The 16,588-nt window shown below is 40.6% G+C and overlaps 1 protein-coding gene across 4 annotated transcripts in view; it reads left to right on the forward strand.

Moving 5' to 3' along the window:
* Positions 1-13,227: 13,227 nt before the first annotated feature.
* Positions 13,228-16,588, forward strand: part of LOC105092998 (ankyrin repeat domain-containing protein 26) — a 64,167-nt gene continuing 60,806 nt past the window's right edge. For 2 of the 4 annotated variants that reach the window (XM_064478446.1, XM_064478445.1), the window contains exon 1: positions 13,228-13,390. The gene's annotated coding sequence lies outside the window, so the exon portion shown is untranslated. The remainder of the gene's footprint in view (positions 13,391-16,588) is intronic. The other 2 variants (XM_064478444.1, XM_064478443.1) reach the window with 1 other exon arrangement.

The raw sequence follows: 16,588 nt of genomic DNA on the forward strand, positions 1-16,588 counted from the left end.
ATTGTGTTACTTAACTTTATTACTATAAAATACAAAAAGTTAAAATTAGCCTGAGCAGATACATCGCTGTTAGATTTTCTTGCACATAGAATTTTTTCTGAGAACTGAAAACTTAAAAATTGATTCCAGACAATATTATAACAGGCAAAATCTCTCTGTTTTAAAGACTTTTTTATGTTCAAGAGTTTTTAAGTTTTGGTGTGCCTAACATGAAGCATGGCCACAATAGTTAATAAATGTCCTTCAAATCTATTTTAAATAGGAAGACTAACTTTTACACTGATTGATTTTGGACTTTTGGTGTATTACTGACACTTTGAAACGTTTTCTAATGATTTATTTAAATAATTTTTAAATTTCTCAAATGTCCATTCAGTTTAGCAGCCCTTTTTCTAAATGGGATTATACCAATGCACCAGAGCTAAAACGATTAATATTCCTAAGACTTTAACTTTTTACATGACACAGCACTGCGTCTCAGCAGTATCTTGGTCACGTTTCTTTTAAAAGTAGGCTTCCAAGGCAGGGCACATCCACTCAGAATTTTAATTCTAATCAAACTATCACAGTAGTTAAGCTCACTTCTCATAAGGTGGAGGCAGAGTTTAGTAACCTTGTTTCTGGTATCAGTTCTCTACTCTGAGGACTCCCTCCTGCCCTCATTTCATTTTGTCTGAATGGACAAATGAGGAAGCACGTTATCTTTTGAAAGACAATCACTCAACTTCTTCCAGTTCTTTTTCTTTCATTCACTTTTTTCTCTGGACTTAATTTTTTAACTCCTTGATCAACAAATTCTTTCTCATTTCTTTTCTCTGCAGCAAAATACATATATTTAATAGTTACAAACTGACAAGTGTCATTTCCTTCATACGTTAACCTATTTACAACAGGATAATGAATGAGAGTGGTTAAATGCCTTGGTTTTATTACATTTCTGGAATTGTACTTATTTTTATAACATTTAAAATAAGAATGATACCAAGTTTGAACTTAAAAGTATCAATAATCTGAAAATATATTCACTTCGGAAATGAACGTGTGTGTATACGTGTTGGCAAGTGTGTTTTTATCAAATTGATCTCAGAAAGAGAGGGCAGCATTATCTTCCAGCCTGTGACCTCAGTTTTGACCTCAATCCTGCAGTGTCCCCAGTGGGACCTTCCATTTCTATGGGACATAGTCTGCGAACTGCCAGTTATGAGAGAATCCTCCTAATTAAAAATCATTAGAATTAAATCTTGCTGATACATTGTCTTCCTGTGTATGATTTTCTCACCTTTCTGTGTTTTTGTTAAATGGAAAAGTTTAAGTAAAACTGCAGGTGCCTTCTCCTTATTAATGTTGGACTTCAGACCACTTCCACCATCTGGACATAGGGGTCCTCACCTAGAAATAAACATAAAGGTCCCAGAAGTACCTATTTAGGAAAATAGCTTTGCAGAGGAAAAGATAGTGATCTCACATTCAACTCATGTAAAAGTGTGATCTACATTTTGCATAGTGTTTATTAATGGTTATATGAATTTATTTCAGTAAAGGCTTTTCCCTTCATCTGCTAGGCGTTTTTCACTTCACTGGCACTGTTGTCACGTTGTTGATGGCATAAGGCCTCTCTAGAATGCTCTCGTCAGACAATGTTATGGAAAACAGGCTCTGAAAATATTGGCAAACGGTAGCCAAAAATCTTGTCTTTGCACCTAACATTTACAAAGGCCTGGGCTCTCGTGTCGCTGTTATCACCACAGTGTTTATTATGTTCATGTACTATTTTAGACCCTGTTTAGTGAGCGGGTGACTTTTATAAGAAAGATTTTTAAAAGAACACTCTAGATGGGGACACTTGAAGTCTGAAGTGTCCCCACACATTTCATAATTAAATACGTAGCTAATTAAGTCAAGTTTCAAAAAGTTGGCCCTAGTTTCTAGAATGGAAACAAAGTTACAGTTAAAGAATTAGGTATTGTTTTCCTTGTTTGTAACTCTAGGAAGTTGTGAATCAGAAACCAACTTTGAAAACTGGCACTAGCCTCTCCTTTTCTTTTCTTTTCTTCAAGCAGATTTTCTGACATAAATATTTTAGTCATCTACAGAGAGCAAAATAAATTTAACTTGTTTGCAGTAGAATTTTCGCTTGACATTATAACAGAACCCCTTTCTTCATTTTGTGTATCTACGATTCTGTACTAAAAACATTAGCATAGAACAGACCTTAAAATCTTAGTTTTCTAAAAGTGCAGGAATGGAAAGCTCATTTTAAGGAAAAATCCATTAACGTTAAAAAAAACTAAACTTTTATAAAGGGTAATTTTTCTAAGAATGACAACGTAATGCATTCAGTGTGAAACATGAATTGTTGAAACTCTTTGTGCTCATAAGATCGGGCATCGCCCTGTAAAATTATGTGTACGCGACAGGGCAGTATTTATTGTGCTTTTCATCAAGTGAATCTAAATAGCCTTACATATGTATGTTCTCTATTATCTAAAATCAAAGTAAGTAGCAATTTATTTCATTCATGTGATTATTTTTCTGTTTAAGCAATCCCCAAGTTAGGTCAAGTCTCTAAAAGTAGTATTTAAAGGCCACATTTCATAAGCTAGCTGTCATTCCTATAATAGTGTTTCTTGTTTAACTTAAACATTAAAAATAATATTTGACTCATTTCAGATGCAGAAGAAGTCGATGATTTATATAGCTACAGAATTAAAAGAAGGTATGTTGCCAACATTTCTGAATTAAAGTTAGACGTTGATTTCCGAACTACACTGTAAACAGTAAATGGCACCTCTTTCTATTCTTTGAATAACAGGTACTATGTTAAATGTTTTTCTTACACATATCTAGTGAAAAATGTGAAAGCTTAATTTCATTCATAATGATAAATATACTTATTCCTCGTGTATTCCTCATGATCCATAGCTTTAAAAAAAACTCAAGAAGTCTGTGTTCTCTATTTCTGGCTGTGCCCTTCCTCTCCTGCTGTCCCCGTGGGCCTGTCACCTGCGCACGGACCTGTTCTCAGAAAGCATGGAGGTCATCAGCTCGAGTTTCTGGTAGTGACTGAGGCCAAAAACCCAGACTCAAGCAAACACAGTTCATGTAGCTGTCACCTGGTGGATGACAATTAAATTTCCTATCATTCTCTTTGTCACTGGTTAACCTTTTGCCCTCAGGAAAAATTCCAACTTCCTTAGCTTGGAAGAAAAACACCCACATCGATCTGGCTCTTGCCAAATCTTCAGCCGTATCTCTTTACTCCCCTGCTCTGCCCCTGTGCTCCAGCGGCTGGTCCGACTGCGTCCAGCTCCTCGGGTGCCCTTCCTGCCTCCGCTCTTTGTGTTTGCTTCTTGCCTCTCCCTCCCACACTTTCTTCTCCTCCTTCAGGTATCTGCTTACATATCACAGCCATCAAAGAGCAGACAGTATTGACACAAAGCTGGACGTCCCTTTTGAGTGTTCCAACTGTGCCCTCTTTTATACCTGACATGGCATTTATGTCTCTGTACCGAAATTGCCTGTTCATCTAGTTTTCCAGTTTATGGTACAAGATCTTTCAGGGTGGACTCTGTCATCTTCATCTTGTGAGTCCAGTGCTTGTCACAGTCCCTTAGCTCATGGTTGCTGAGTAAATGAATGAAGAATGAGAAAACCAGGCGCTCTGATCCTTAGCCACAGGAGCAGTTAATTCAACATGCAACCATGGGCAAAGTCTAGAGTAGTAATCTTGTATTTTGTGTTGTAATCGTACATAGGTATTTTTCTTTCGTCTTAAAACTTAGAAAAGTCTCAGCTTTTCTTAAAAAGTAAACTGACATTTAGTTACCTATGAAGTATTTTAAGTAAAGAATCTAATTCTTTCATTTTCTTTCCAGCTACTACTGAACTTCAACCAGTCCTACAGACTCTTCGTAGGCTCGATGGACGAGTGAAGTCTAAGTCAAGGTCTGGTTTCAAAAGCATGTCAAGAATATGTGGAGATTTTGAAGAAAGAGTGTATGATCTACATGATAAATAGTAAACATTTACCTGCTGGGCTGTTTGCCTAACATTTTAGTTATTTCCCGTTAAGATATTGACAGTGTTTATTAAAGGAAAATACTTCTGTATTATATGTGCATGATTAAAATTTATGCAGTATTTTAAATCACGTTTCTCTGCATCTCATTAACTTTTCAGCAAATTTTGGGAATAAAACCCAGCACTTTGGAGTATTACATACTCAAACCGAGCCCGGATGCCAGCTGTTTAAACAACAGCCAACCACGCAGCAAACTTGTCGTTGATATTGAGCAGTGTTGATTGATAGCTTTTTTGAATTTTCCAGTGTTAATCACTGTCTATAGACCTAAAGATTTAGACAGACAGCGTTTGGATCTGCTGTGGCTGTTTCAATGTTCTGATGGATCACAACAATCGTTACAGTGCCATCAGACTTTCTGTATGTTACCTTAAACACTGATTCACAGATGTTTACTCATGGAGAAACGAAATCTGCCTCAGGCTTTTCATTTTCTCTATTTACTTACTTTTTGGAAACAGTCTTAAAATTAGAGACATGTTCCAAGCACCAGACGCAAACGGACGTTGTCACAAACCTGCCATCTCCCCCATACATTCTCCTAAGGCGTTATCTATCTTTCCTAAATGTCACTTGTTCTTCCATAAGTGCCCTTTCTCTCCCCTCTCACCAAGAAGTCATTTGTTTTTCAGAAAATGCCTTTCTCCTTTTCCTGTCACTTATTAAATTGTATATAAGCCCCCAATTCTAGCCACCCCTCAAATCACACTTCTTTGTGAACTCTTGCATGTATTCATGCGTAATTTTCTTCTCACAGTAATCTGCTTTAGTCAATTTAATTTGCAGGTTCCCAATCACTGAACATAAGCCAGTGAAGGAAATATTCTCCTTCTCAACAATTTCCAGGAGCTAAAATTTTAATAACTCCTACTTACATCGTTTATTCCCTTTTCCATCCTTTCAGTGTGCTTACTTGGCAAAACTCCCAACTACACAACAGACTGATTCTCATTCTTCCCCCGTACGTCCCCCCAGGCATCTAAGTGCTGCTGAAGAAAGTCACGCACTGCCCGGCGGTCCTGCTACTTTTATTTAGTTAATTTGCATCTTCTTCCTTCTCAGTGATGATTTCCAATTCCCCTCTGTAAACATCTCCCTGTTTCTTCCCTCTCACGTGAGCCAGACAGTCTTACTTCTGACGACAAACTTCCTGAAGGATCTGCCTGCTTCCCCACCAGCAGTCTGTCCCCACCCACTCTGGTGTGTCTTCCCCTTCCTCCATCCCCACGCAGCGAGTCAGTGATGACCCCCACGTCTAAAAGTGACACATTTCTGGCCCTTGTCTAACTGAACTCGTTTCTCCGGGCATTCCATGTAACCGACTTCTAACTGACCACTGCCTACAGCATCCTCTTTAGTCTTTAGCTGAAGGTGATGTTGAAGGTGAGGGCTTCAGCCTTCTTGGTGAGTTCACTCCGTTTACCCTGGCTGTCTCCCATGGGTATACACAGGAAGTATACGTGTTTTTCAATTTTTGTTTATTTTCCTCCTGTTAGTCTGCCTCACGTCAGATTAATTCTTAGACCAGCCACATGAGCCTAGAAAGGTGGAGGAACGCTCCCCGCCCCCACCCCAGCTCAAGCCTGAGCACAGGTAGCTGCGCTCAATTACAGCTGGCGTGGGCGCTGCCTCGCCTGCAGGGAAGAGATCGATGGCAAACTGCGCTATTCCTACAGCACTAGCCAGTGAGCTGAAGCTCACCTGAATGTCCTCCAGGCTGAGGTGGGGTCACTGCTCCCGGCAGCAGAAGACTGCCTTTGTGAAAGGAAAATAAAAATGGAGTCTGCATTGCTCGAGAGGGCTCACTAAGGAGGTGTGACTTATGCACATCTCAGCCCACACAGAATCTGGCCCTGTGAGCATTTGTTGCCCTAATGAAGTCATCCGGAACACCTGCCAGAAACTTGAGATACTTACTAAGCCCCTACCCTAAAATAACCTGTGATTCCTTAAGGACACGTGTCTCCTGACTGGCTCACGTCAGTGTCAGTCATAGTCTTCATCAGGCAACTTTTGACAACCTCTTGGCTTTTTGCCTTTATAAGCCCCTGACTCCCGTCCTTGAAACACTCAGTTTTACCCAAATCTGTGTCGCCCAAGTTGCAATTTATTTCTTCCAGTTTTATTGAGGTATAATTGACCTACAGCACTGTATTATAAGTTGAAGGCATATAGCATAGTGATTTAATTTATATATATCATGAGATGATGACTGCAATGTACTTTGCTGTAACTATTAACATAACTATACCCCTGTCGCTGGGATACAGTAAGATGATTACTTAGGGTTCTCCAAGGGAGAAATGAAAATAATAGAGTACCTATATCTCTGTCTGTCTGTCTGTCTTTCTAGCTTTCTATCATGGCTGAAATCCGTAGGGTGGGCCTGCAGCCTGGAAATTCAGGTAAGAGTTAACATTGCAGTCTTGAGTCTGAATCCCAAGGGACGATAGTCTGGTGACTCAGATTGGGTTTCCATGCTTCAGCCATGAAAAGAATTCCCTCCACTTTGGGGAACCTCAGTCTTTGCTCTGAAGGCCTTCAGCTGTTTGGATGAGGCCCGTCAACATTATGGAGGGTAATCAGCTTTATTCAAAGTCACTGATTTAAATGCTAATCACACCTGAAATATACGTTCACAGAAACATCTAAACTGGTGTTTGACCAAGCAACTGGGCATCATAATCTAGCCAAGAGATATTTATCAGGAGTTGGAGAGGTTTGTTCTAAAGGGATATAAAGCTTCATTCCAGAAGGAAGTAATTTGCTCAGCACAGTTCTAGGTCACCCCTGGGCTCCTGATAATCATGAAATCAGATCTGATTTCCCAGCCTGTGACTCTTTGTGTCCAGCAGGTGGCACCAAATGACCAGTCATAGCTCAGATGCACAGGCTCGTCTTTGGGAACAGGTGCAATGTATTTATGTATGGCCAGCATCTTAAACAAAGCACTCATGTTGTCTGCGACTCTTCTTCTCCCTTGTACTGAGACGTGTGGATCAAAATGAGAAGTTCACAGGCAAATGGTTGTCTCTCCTGGAATGTGGTGATATTGTGGAATAATGAAAATGTTAAGTCAAACACAGAGACAGCCCAGTAAAATGGCACCTAAACACAGGTGTGGGGAACTCGTGTGTGTGTGTGTGTGTGTGAACTTGTGCTTCTGAGAAAGATTAAACAGGAGTGGAAGTGATGAAAAATACTTCAAAAAATGGTAAAGAAAATAGTGTAGAAAAACCTGTAAAGGGAATAAAGTTGGAGAAGACGAAACAGAGAGAGAAAAGCCAACTCGAGTGTGCATGAGACTGGGCTATGTGGATAAAGTGTTAACACGGGAACCCCTGGAGAAAGGATCCATGCGTCCTGATTACAGAAGACCTGAGTTCCAAATGAAGATCATGTAAGTGGAGGATTAGGAAAAAAGACACCAAACCATCTGCAACCAATTCAATGGAATCCTTTATTTTAAGGGACTCTTAACTTCATGCTCACAAAGACCAGGAACTTTACACATTACACACAGCATGTGTTCCAGGAGGCAGGGTTGAAGCTGTAGGCACTGAAAAAGGAACCTCCCTACTATGGAGAAGGAGACAGAAAACCGCAAGGCTGGGGTGGAATAGTAGACCTATTGGGTTCACTTCTTTGTTAAGCTGTTAAAATCTCCCTAGTTAGAGGGAGGGCATAGCTCAAGTGGTAGAGTGCATGCTTAGCATGCGTGAGGTCCTGGGTTCAATCCCCAGTACCTGCTCTAAAAAGAAATAAATAAACAAACCTAATTACCACCCGCACCACCCAAAATAAAAAAAAAAAAAATCCCTAATTAAAAGCAAACGTCTTTTTTTCTTTTAATCTGCTAATCTTCTTTTTTTCCATCCGCTAAGGTGGAGGCTGTGAGGAGGGGGTTTATTGCTTGCTGCTGCATTGAGGGACCTGTCACTCTGTATAGAAGCTGCTTCCAGAGCAGGACAATCCCCATCATAATTGAAGGAATGGAAGGTAGCTTGAGCTTAATTATTAACATAATGATTGATGGTTTTGGTCCATTCAACAAAGTAATAGTCTTAATTCAAATCCATGTGTTAATTTTGGCTTTTGTAGCTTAAAGTACAGGCTAAATTGCCTTGAGACTGTGATGGAACTGGTTAAATGCTTTATAACGAAGTTTTTTTTCACGAAAATACATCCCCCTCTGTTTTTGCTCTGTGATAACTTTAGCTGTCATTTAAATTAGAATTTGAGTTATTTATGTGCGATAAAGATCCTTGTGCTTAAAAAGGCTGTGTCTTTTTTTTTTTTTAACACTTTTTTGATTTTTTAAAAAAAGATTCCCCTTCTAGGCTTTTTTTTTTTTTTTTGACTTTTTTTCATCATATAAAACCCAAAACCTAATGAAATATGTCTCCCGGTTTTAGAGGAGCAAAAAGACGCTCAGAGACAACTTTCTCAAGAGCAGAATGCCAGAGTAATACAAGATGAAATCCTGGCCCATCATCTTTCCCAACAAAAGGAGGCAGAAAATGCTAATAAGAAAATGAATGCTGAGGTATTTCCTTTAGTCATTTTCAATCGTGTGTGTATGAATTTGTATACTTACATAGTTTTAAAACCAATACTATAGGTACAGAAAGTATAGAGAGTTTTAAAAGCCTATATATGTAACTATATTTTCTGGGGGTTTCATTTCTGGTCCATTGGATAAAGCAATATTGTGAATTCAAATCCATTTGCCTGCAACAGTGACATAGTGACATTCACAATGGCCTCATCCAAGGAGAGGCTGTTCATATTTTCCATAGGAATTGATGAACTTTCCATTATCTCAAAACTGTTCATAATAATGGCGAGCATTCTAGTTTCTGGCAGTGATCTGACTCCATTGATACACGAATGGACACGTTACTTTATCATTTCCACTGATGGTAAGGAGGAAAAAGTATAGCCAGTTCAGAAACCGTGGTTTGGGTGTCATTCTCCTACGTGAGATAAAAAGTAACGCTCTGCTCTATGTGGTATCTGATTTCAGTACAAGGAGCTTTAGAATATAGTGACAGGCATGCCATAATCTATACTTAGTGATAATTTATTGATCAGTATTTTATTTTTAATAAAACAGTTCACAGTATTTCCCTGCTATTCACATCCCACATCATGTCTCCAAACACACATATCCCGAAGCCCGTGTCATCTTCCCAAGCCCAATCATCTCCCCAAGCCCGCATCATCTCCCCAAGCCCACATCAACTCCCTAAGCACAATCATCTCCCCAAACCCGCATCATCTCCCCAAGACCGCATCATCTCCCTAAGCCCAATCAGATCCCCAAGCCCCCATCATTTCCATGAGCACACGTGATATCCCCGAGCCGGTGTCATGTCCTCGAGCCCATGTCATGTCCCAGAGCCGAACCATAACAGGGAGCCCACATATCTCCACAGCCCAGGGCATATCTCTGAGCCCACATCATCTCCTCGAGCCAACATCTCCCCAAGCCAACATAATCTCCCCAAGTCTGAATCATTTCTCCAAGCCCACATCTTTCCAAACCCACATCTTCCAAGCCCACATTAGCTCACCAACTCCACGTCATCTCCCTGAACCTGTGTTGTGTCCCCGAACCGGTGTCATGTCCCAGAGCACGAGTCATGTCAGAGAGGCCACATCATGTCCACAATCCCCAAAAATGTCTGCGAGCCTGTGTCATCTCCCCGAGTCTCTGTCATGTCCCCAAACCTGCATCATGCCCTTAAGCTGACATATCCCCAAGACCACATTATCTCCCCAAGCCCTCATCAAGTTTCCAGGCCCACATTTCCCCAAGCTGACCTCACCAACCTAAGCCACCTTCATCTCCCCAAGCCTGCATCATCTCCCCAAGCCCGCAGCGACTCCCCATGCCCGCATCATGTTTCCAGGCCCACATGTCCCCAAGCCGACCTCACCACCCTAAGCCCGCATCATGTCCCCAAGCCCACATCATGTCTCCAACCCACATCTCCCCAAGCCCGCATCATCTCCCCAAGCCCGCATCATCTCCCTAAGCCCAATCATCTCCCCAAGCCCACATCATCTCCCGAAGCGCAATCATCTCCCTAAACCCACATCATCTCCCCAAGGCAAATAATTACCCCAAGCATGCATCATCTCCCCAAGCCTACATCATGTACCAAAGCCCGCATCATCTCGCCAAGCCCACATAATCTCCCCAAGCCTGCATCATCTCCCCAAGCCCAATCATCTCCCCAAGCCAAAATCTCCCAAAAGGCACATTGTCACCCCAAGCCCGCATAATTTCCCAAGCCCCCATCATCTATGTATATTTTATAATGTAGTTCTCTGTGATAATTTTAAAAATTGAACTTTGTGTCTAAATGTTTGGAGGCTGGTAACTATTTGGGGCTTGAATTCCACTACATTTCTTGCCTAAAACTTCAAAGCGACATGTTCTAGAAGTTATTAATGAACCCATCCCATTTATAAAATAAGGGAAATCATGTATTTCTTCATTGAAAGTGAGAATATGGCAAGTGCATATGTGGTCATTTCAGGTTAGATCTATGTTTTCATCATTTTGCCAGGACATGGACGTCTAAGCATTCTCCTAGTCACACTATAGAAAATGAAATCTTCTTTTTTCTTTTATGACATGGCTTTTAAATGTTATCTGGTTCAACTTCACCATCAGATTTAATCAAAAACTTAGAAAAAATAAATATTTCTAGTGTGTGTAAATTAAAGTTTAAGGGTCAAAAATTAAAACTACGAACATGAAGAGAAGCATGGAAGTTCACCAAATTTCTGGGTCTATAGGCTCTCTTTCATTCTGGTGTCAAAATCGAAGCTATTAGCAATGACGGTGTACCAGGCCATCCATTAAACTATATGCTTCTCACCTAGCAGCATGTTGTGCAAATACCATTGCAGCAAATCACAGGAATGACGTGTTCTTCTGTGGGCCAGTCACACGGGGAACCTATCATTTCATACTTTATAGAGCACAACAGAGAATGATTATGAAAAGTAGTGCTTCTATTTTGGAAACTTCTTTAACTTGAAATTTGAAATTTTCTTTGGGTATTGTTTCAGCTTCTTTTTAAAGTTTAAAATGTGTAACACTTAAAAATTGAAATCAAAAAGCACTAAGAATTGGGTGATTGTAGGCAAGCATTAGACTTACAAAAGAAACTATCTACCCCAAGTTTACTTCTAGGTAGCTATTTCTGTTTAACTCTAATAATCAAATAACATATGTTCCAGAGTCTACTCTATGTTTCCGAAAAAGAGGCTTTTTTGAACCACATACAAGAAAAGAGCAACAAATGTAGTAAGAAAAAGTCATTTAAGTCCAAGTTGGCCACTTGTTAATTATGAAAAAGGTAAAACATTTTAGGATATTACTGTGTGAGTTCAAAAATGAAAGAAGTTCCACAACAAACACAATTTGAAGATCACATCTCAACTAAATATTTCATGGAACATTTGCAGACACTGTAATGATTAAATATAAACATTGCAGTCCTAAAACAGTAATAAGTGTCACCAGTTTAAAGAATTGTATGTCATTAAACCACATTTTGAGATTCGTTATTCCTTCACCTGTAAGGAAATTGTGCTCACGTTTCAGACACCGTTCACTTTGTTCCTACGCCTTACACTTAGTTTTTCTCTCTTTATGCACAGAAAGTATAAGGGGAAAAAGACTTTTCCTCTACCCTCTTGGGTTCTACAGGGGAGGACAAATAATTTTCTTTCTACCCTTCTGAGTTTTGGGCTGAGACCACTGTAATAAAGACAGGTTTCCAAGAGAAAGACAAGCAGAAGTTTATTAACATGTACACCTCATGTATATGGGAGATACCCAAGGGAAAATGAGTAATTCAAAGAGAGTAAATTTGTGGAGAAATGACAGGACAGCAGAAAGAAGGTTCAGGCCTCCAGGGGTTGAAATAAAGGCTGTTAAGTAAAGTTTGTTATGCAGATTGCTCTGGTCCCAAAACTCAGAAGGGTAGAAAGAAAATTACTTGTCCTTCCCTGTAGAGCCCAGAGGGATAGAAGAAGTCTTTTTCCCCTTATGGGAAAATGGGGTGTCTAATGGTGTGATTAACTTCTGTCCTTTTTGGTAGAAATGGGAGAAGGAATGGCTGTGAAAATGTATGTCCTGCTTTCAAGCAAATAGGGGAAGGTGGGAGCTTTCCTTGTATCCTCAGCTCAAAAGAATTCGTATGCCCAAATCATACATCTGGGGGTGGCACACTCTCTGCTACACTTCAGTTCAAAAGCTGACTCTATGAAATAAGCAACAAAGCAAATTAACAGGAGACTAGATTCACAAATTTATTGTTTTAAATACTCATACATACACATACACATACACATACACAAGGAGTTTCACAGGAAAAAAAGAAAAGTACTCCCCCAAAAGGGGCGAGATTTGAGAGCTTATATACCACCTTAATAGGGGAAGGGAATAGGGGGATGTGGGAAATCTAGGGGAGAATAAAAAGGTTTTTTTGAAAGACAAACGGACCCTTTCTAAAGCCTTTTTATTTGTTTATTTTGCTTTATTTAACTTTGCTGCAGAAGCTTTATTGTTTCCACTTGGGCCGTGGCTTGGGCGGGGCTCCAGGATGGTTAAAGCTGCCTGGTGGCTGCAGGCAGAAAGGCTCAAGCAAGAAGCCCTGACACCAGGGGAACGCAGAGGCGCCCCTCAAAGGCCCCGGAGCTCCCGAGGCTCCAGTGCAGCTCCAGGATGAGGCTTTGGAAGAGATACTCGCCCTGCCCACCCTGGGGTCAGCTGACTGAGAAATTACTCAGATGGTTGCCCACCTTGAGGATGCCCTCCACCGACTCGCCTAGGCGGCCGCGGGAGGGGGCGGGGCCGGGCACCCGCCCCGGGAAGCCGCGGGAGGGGGCGGGGCCGGGCACCCGCCCCGGGAAGCCGCGGGAGCGGGCGGGGCCGGGCACCCGCCCCGGGAAGCCGCGGGAGGGGGCGGGGCCGGGCACCCGCCCCGGGAAGCCGCGGGAGGGGGCGGGGCCGGGCGGCTCACGCATGGCTGTTGGGGAGGAGGAGGGGGCGGGGCCGGGGCCGGGCGGCTCCCTTAGAGCCGCTGGGAGGGGGCGGGGCCGGGCGGCTCCGAAAGGGCCGTGGGGGCTTCCGCGGCGTCCAGGGTTGTCGTCCGTTTGTCGTGGGACGGCTTCCGTACCGTACTTTCTGGAAGAAGGCAGGCCGCCTCGCTGCGCTGGCGTTTTCACCCTGAGACTCAGCCAGCTCCCCGGGGTCGGGTCACGGTGGAGACAGAGCCAGGCGAGGTGAGTGCGGGGGACCCACGGGCGCCCGTGACCAGCCGGGTGGGCGGCCTCCGCGCGCGGGCGGCCTCCGCGCGCGAGGTCGTCCCGCCGAGGCCGGGAGCTCAGGGCCGCTTGGCACGAAAGAGCTGGCTGGCTGGTGCCGGAGACAGAGAAGGGCCCAGAAGGCTGTCCTCGAGGTGGTGACTGGAAAGGAGGTAGGAGGCTGGAAAGAGGGGCGTCCCCGGTGAGACACGCCCCAACACAGCGGGACCCTCAGGCGCTCTCAGGTGCTCATTCCCTGAGATAAATTTATCAAATTGAGGGTGAAGACATAGCACAACGTTACAATATATTTACCATTGTTTCCTCACTGAAACGTAGCACGTTCTTTATAAGCGCTATTGATGATGGAACATGTCTCTTTTCATGAAATATATGTATATATAATTTCAACAAATAATTACAAAATCCTAAAATGTTGCTAGCTGCCACACAAGACAGCAAAAGGATGGCACAGTCCATAAAAACTAAAGACGAAAAAAATTTAAAATACAACTGGAAATTTTAAATTTATGTTCAGTATCTCAATATTTGAGGACATTTATGAGAGTAGAAGACAGTGATTGGTTATTGGAACTATAATTTGTAGCCTTGATAGAACTGACAGAGTATTTAAAAATATCAAATCTTTGCTGAATCTTTTATTTTCTATTATTTTTGAAGCTCTCTCTCCGGGCACTGATACCGAAGGATAAAGAAACAGTTCAAATGACAGCCACTTCACAAGGCTTTGTAAAACTCGTGAAAAATACATTTCAAAAGAAAAAAAAACTCAAGTTATCCCGGAAGTAAATGCTAGTGGGTTCTGTTAATTATTTTTGTTTCTTCATCTGAGAAGTTTGGGAAGGGAGCGTGAATTGAAATGGGTTGCTAGTTTTGGTTATAATTCAAGGGGCTTTATAATAAAAATTAAATGGGATTAGAATTTTTAAGTATAACCGAAAAGGCTCTAAAGCAAATGTTTGTGTTACTAAAATAGAAACTTAAAAATGATTACTAGTAACTACTTCTGATATTCAGAATTCAAATACTTTTTTCTCTTGTATCCTCCCATCTTTCTAACCTGAAATGAATAAAGTATTTTGAGATTTTATGCATGTATGTTAAATATATTCATATACAACTTTGGTATTTGATCAGTAAAATTTTTAGAATGTCACCATATGTATCACATAGAAACATACAAATTTTTGATTGAATGTACTTTCTACTAGAAGTTAATGAAAGGTTTAAGATTCTCATTCCCAGGGCTGTAATAAAGCAGGAAATTTAGTCCCACAGTATTAAAAAAGGACATCAACTTGATTAATTCGTTTTATAAAATGAAAGTATCTGAGATTAAATATCTTTTGAGTTGAATTTTTATTTCAACTCCTGTTGTGTATTTTTATTTATTAAATAGCTTTAACTCTCAGGCTCTTTGGTTTGTAATCTTGTTTAATGATCTTACAACTATGTCTTTATTAGTTACTGTTTGAAAGTCTAAAATGAGGGAAAAAGGAACCAATTATTCTATTTTCAATGGTAACCTATTGTGTGTGTGTGTGTGTGTGTGTGTGTGTGTGTGTGTATAGCAAATGCCTAGTAGATTAGAATTTAAACTCATCCTAACTATTGATGAAAGTTGTGTTCCATTCCTTGTAATGTTGGCTTTGTTTGGTGTGAAAAGTACTAAGACAGCAGATTCTCAAGCTGTAACATACCAGCAAGAGAGAACAACCTCTGAAATAGTTTTCAGAAGCCAGAAAGAACACCTACATAACCTTGCACCGTGTACCTGGCTTGCATATCAAGCACTGAGTGAAGATTTGATTCCTGCTGTTTCAGTTGTCCTACAGTAACAGCCCCTGCCTGCAGTAATAGCCCTTGCCACTGTTAATATAAAGAAGACTTCCAAAATGCATCTCTCTGAGCTATATAGTCTCGCAGCAGAAATAACAGAGTAGATGTCCTTTCTCATGGTGGTTTTCTAAGACCAGATTATATACCTTTGTGGTTTAAATTAATGAGTTTCAGAGTACTTTGTATTTTGGGAAGTGACAATATTTTACAAGTGCCCACCATGTGGAACAAGGTGATCAAAATGAATTAAGGTGGTTGGGTGTTAGAAAAATCATGGTAGTATTTTCTCACTTTTTTCTAGTTTTATCCGGATATAATTGGTATATAACACTATAAATTTAAGGTGCATAGCAGAATAACTTGATATATGTATATATTGCTGGATGATTACCACAGTTTGTTTTGTTACCTTCCATCATCTCACATAGTTACAGATTTTTTTCTTGTGATGAGAACTTTAAGATATGCTCTCCTAGCAAATTTCAAATATACAACACAGTATTAACAGCATCCTCCAAACATTTCAACTTGTTTTAATGTGAAATATAACTCATATGTAACCATGATCTATGTAGATAAATATGGATACAGATGTAGTTCTAGATACAAATACAGATATAGGATCAAGGTTTCTTTTAGAATTCAGAAGCCTCTCCATATATTCTACGAATAGCAAAGGTCAGAGTAGCCAGCAGAACGAAGACAGATTTTCTCAACAAATCTGTAGAAAGTTGCTGCAATTTATAAGAATATGTAGGCAGTCCTCACAAATTTCCTTGTTTGGGCCACAAAAGTGAGCAGTTTTCTAGGTAGCGAGCTCTGCAATTCATATCTGTAACTGCCTCAGGAACCCCTTCTTCCCTCCTGAGAGACACGTTTTGTGATGCCACTTCTCACTGACAAAATTTAGAAGAGAATAAAGTGATGGTGAACTGCCCAGAGACTATCCAGGACAGACACACATACACAGAGTACTGCAAAATAGAAACTGCTGAGCAATAAATTAAAAATCAATCAGCAGTGTATCACTCAGATAAAAAATAAGTAGCAGTTGCATTTCCAGCATCCATGAAGATCCTCTCATGATCCCTCGTAACTATTCTCTTTCCACCCAAGAGGTAATCATAAGGAGGAGTTATATAGTAATCGCTTCCTTAACATTCCTTTATTGTTTTGCCGAATCAAGAATTCTTAAATACGATAGTTTAAATTATCAAATTTGAGCATTATATAAATGGAGTCTGAAAGTATATGTTCTTAATATCTTGCTTTCATGTACTTTTTTTATTTAAACATTTTTTATTGAGTTATAGTCAT

The sequence above is a fragment of the Camelus dromedarius genome, chromosome 24, assembly GCF_036321535.1.
Source record: "Camelus dromedarius isolate mCamDro1 chromosome 24, mCamDro1.pat, whole genome shotgun sequence".
In the NCBI taxonomy this organism is placed as follows: Eukaryota; Metazoa; Chordata; class Mammalia; order Artiodactyla; family Camelidae; genus Camelus; species Camelus dromedarius.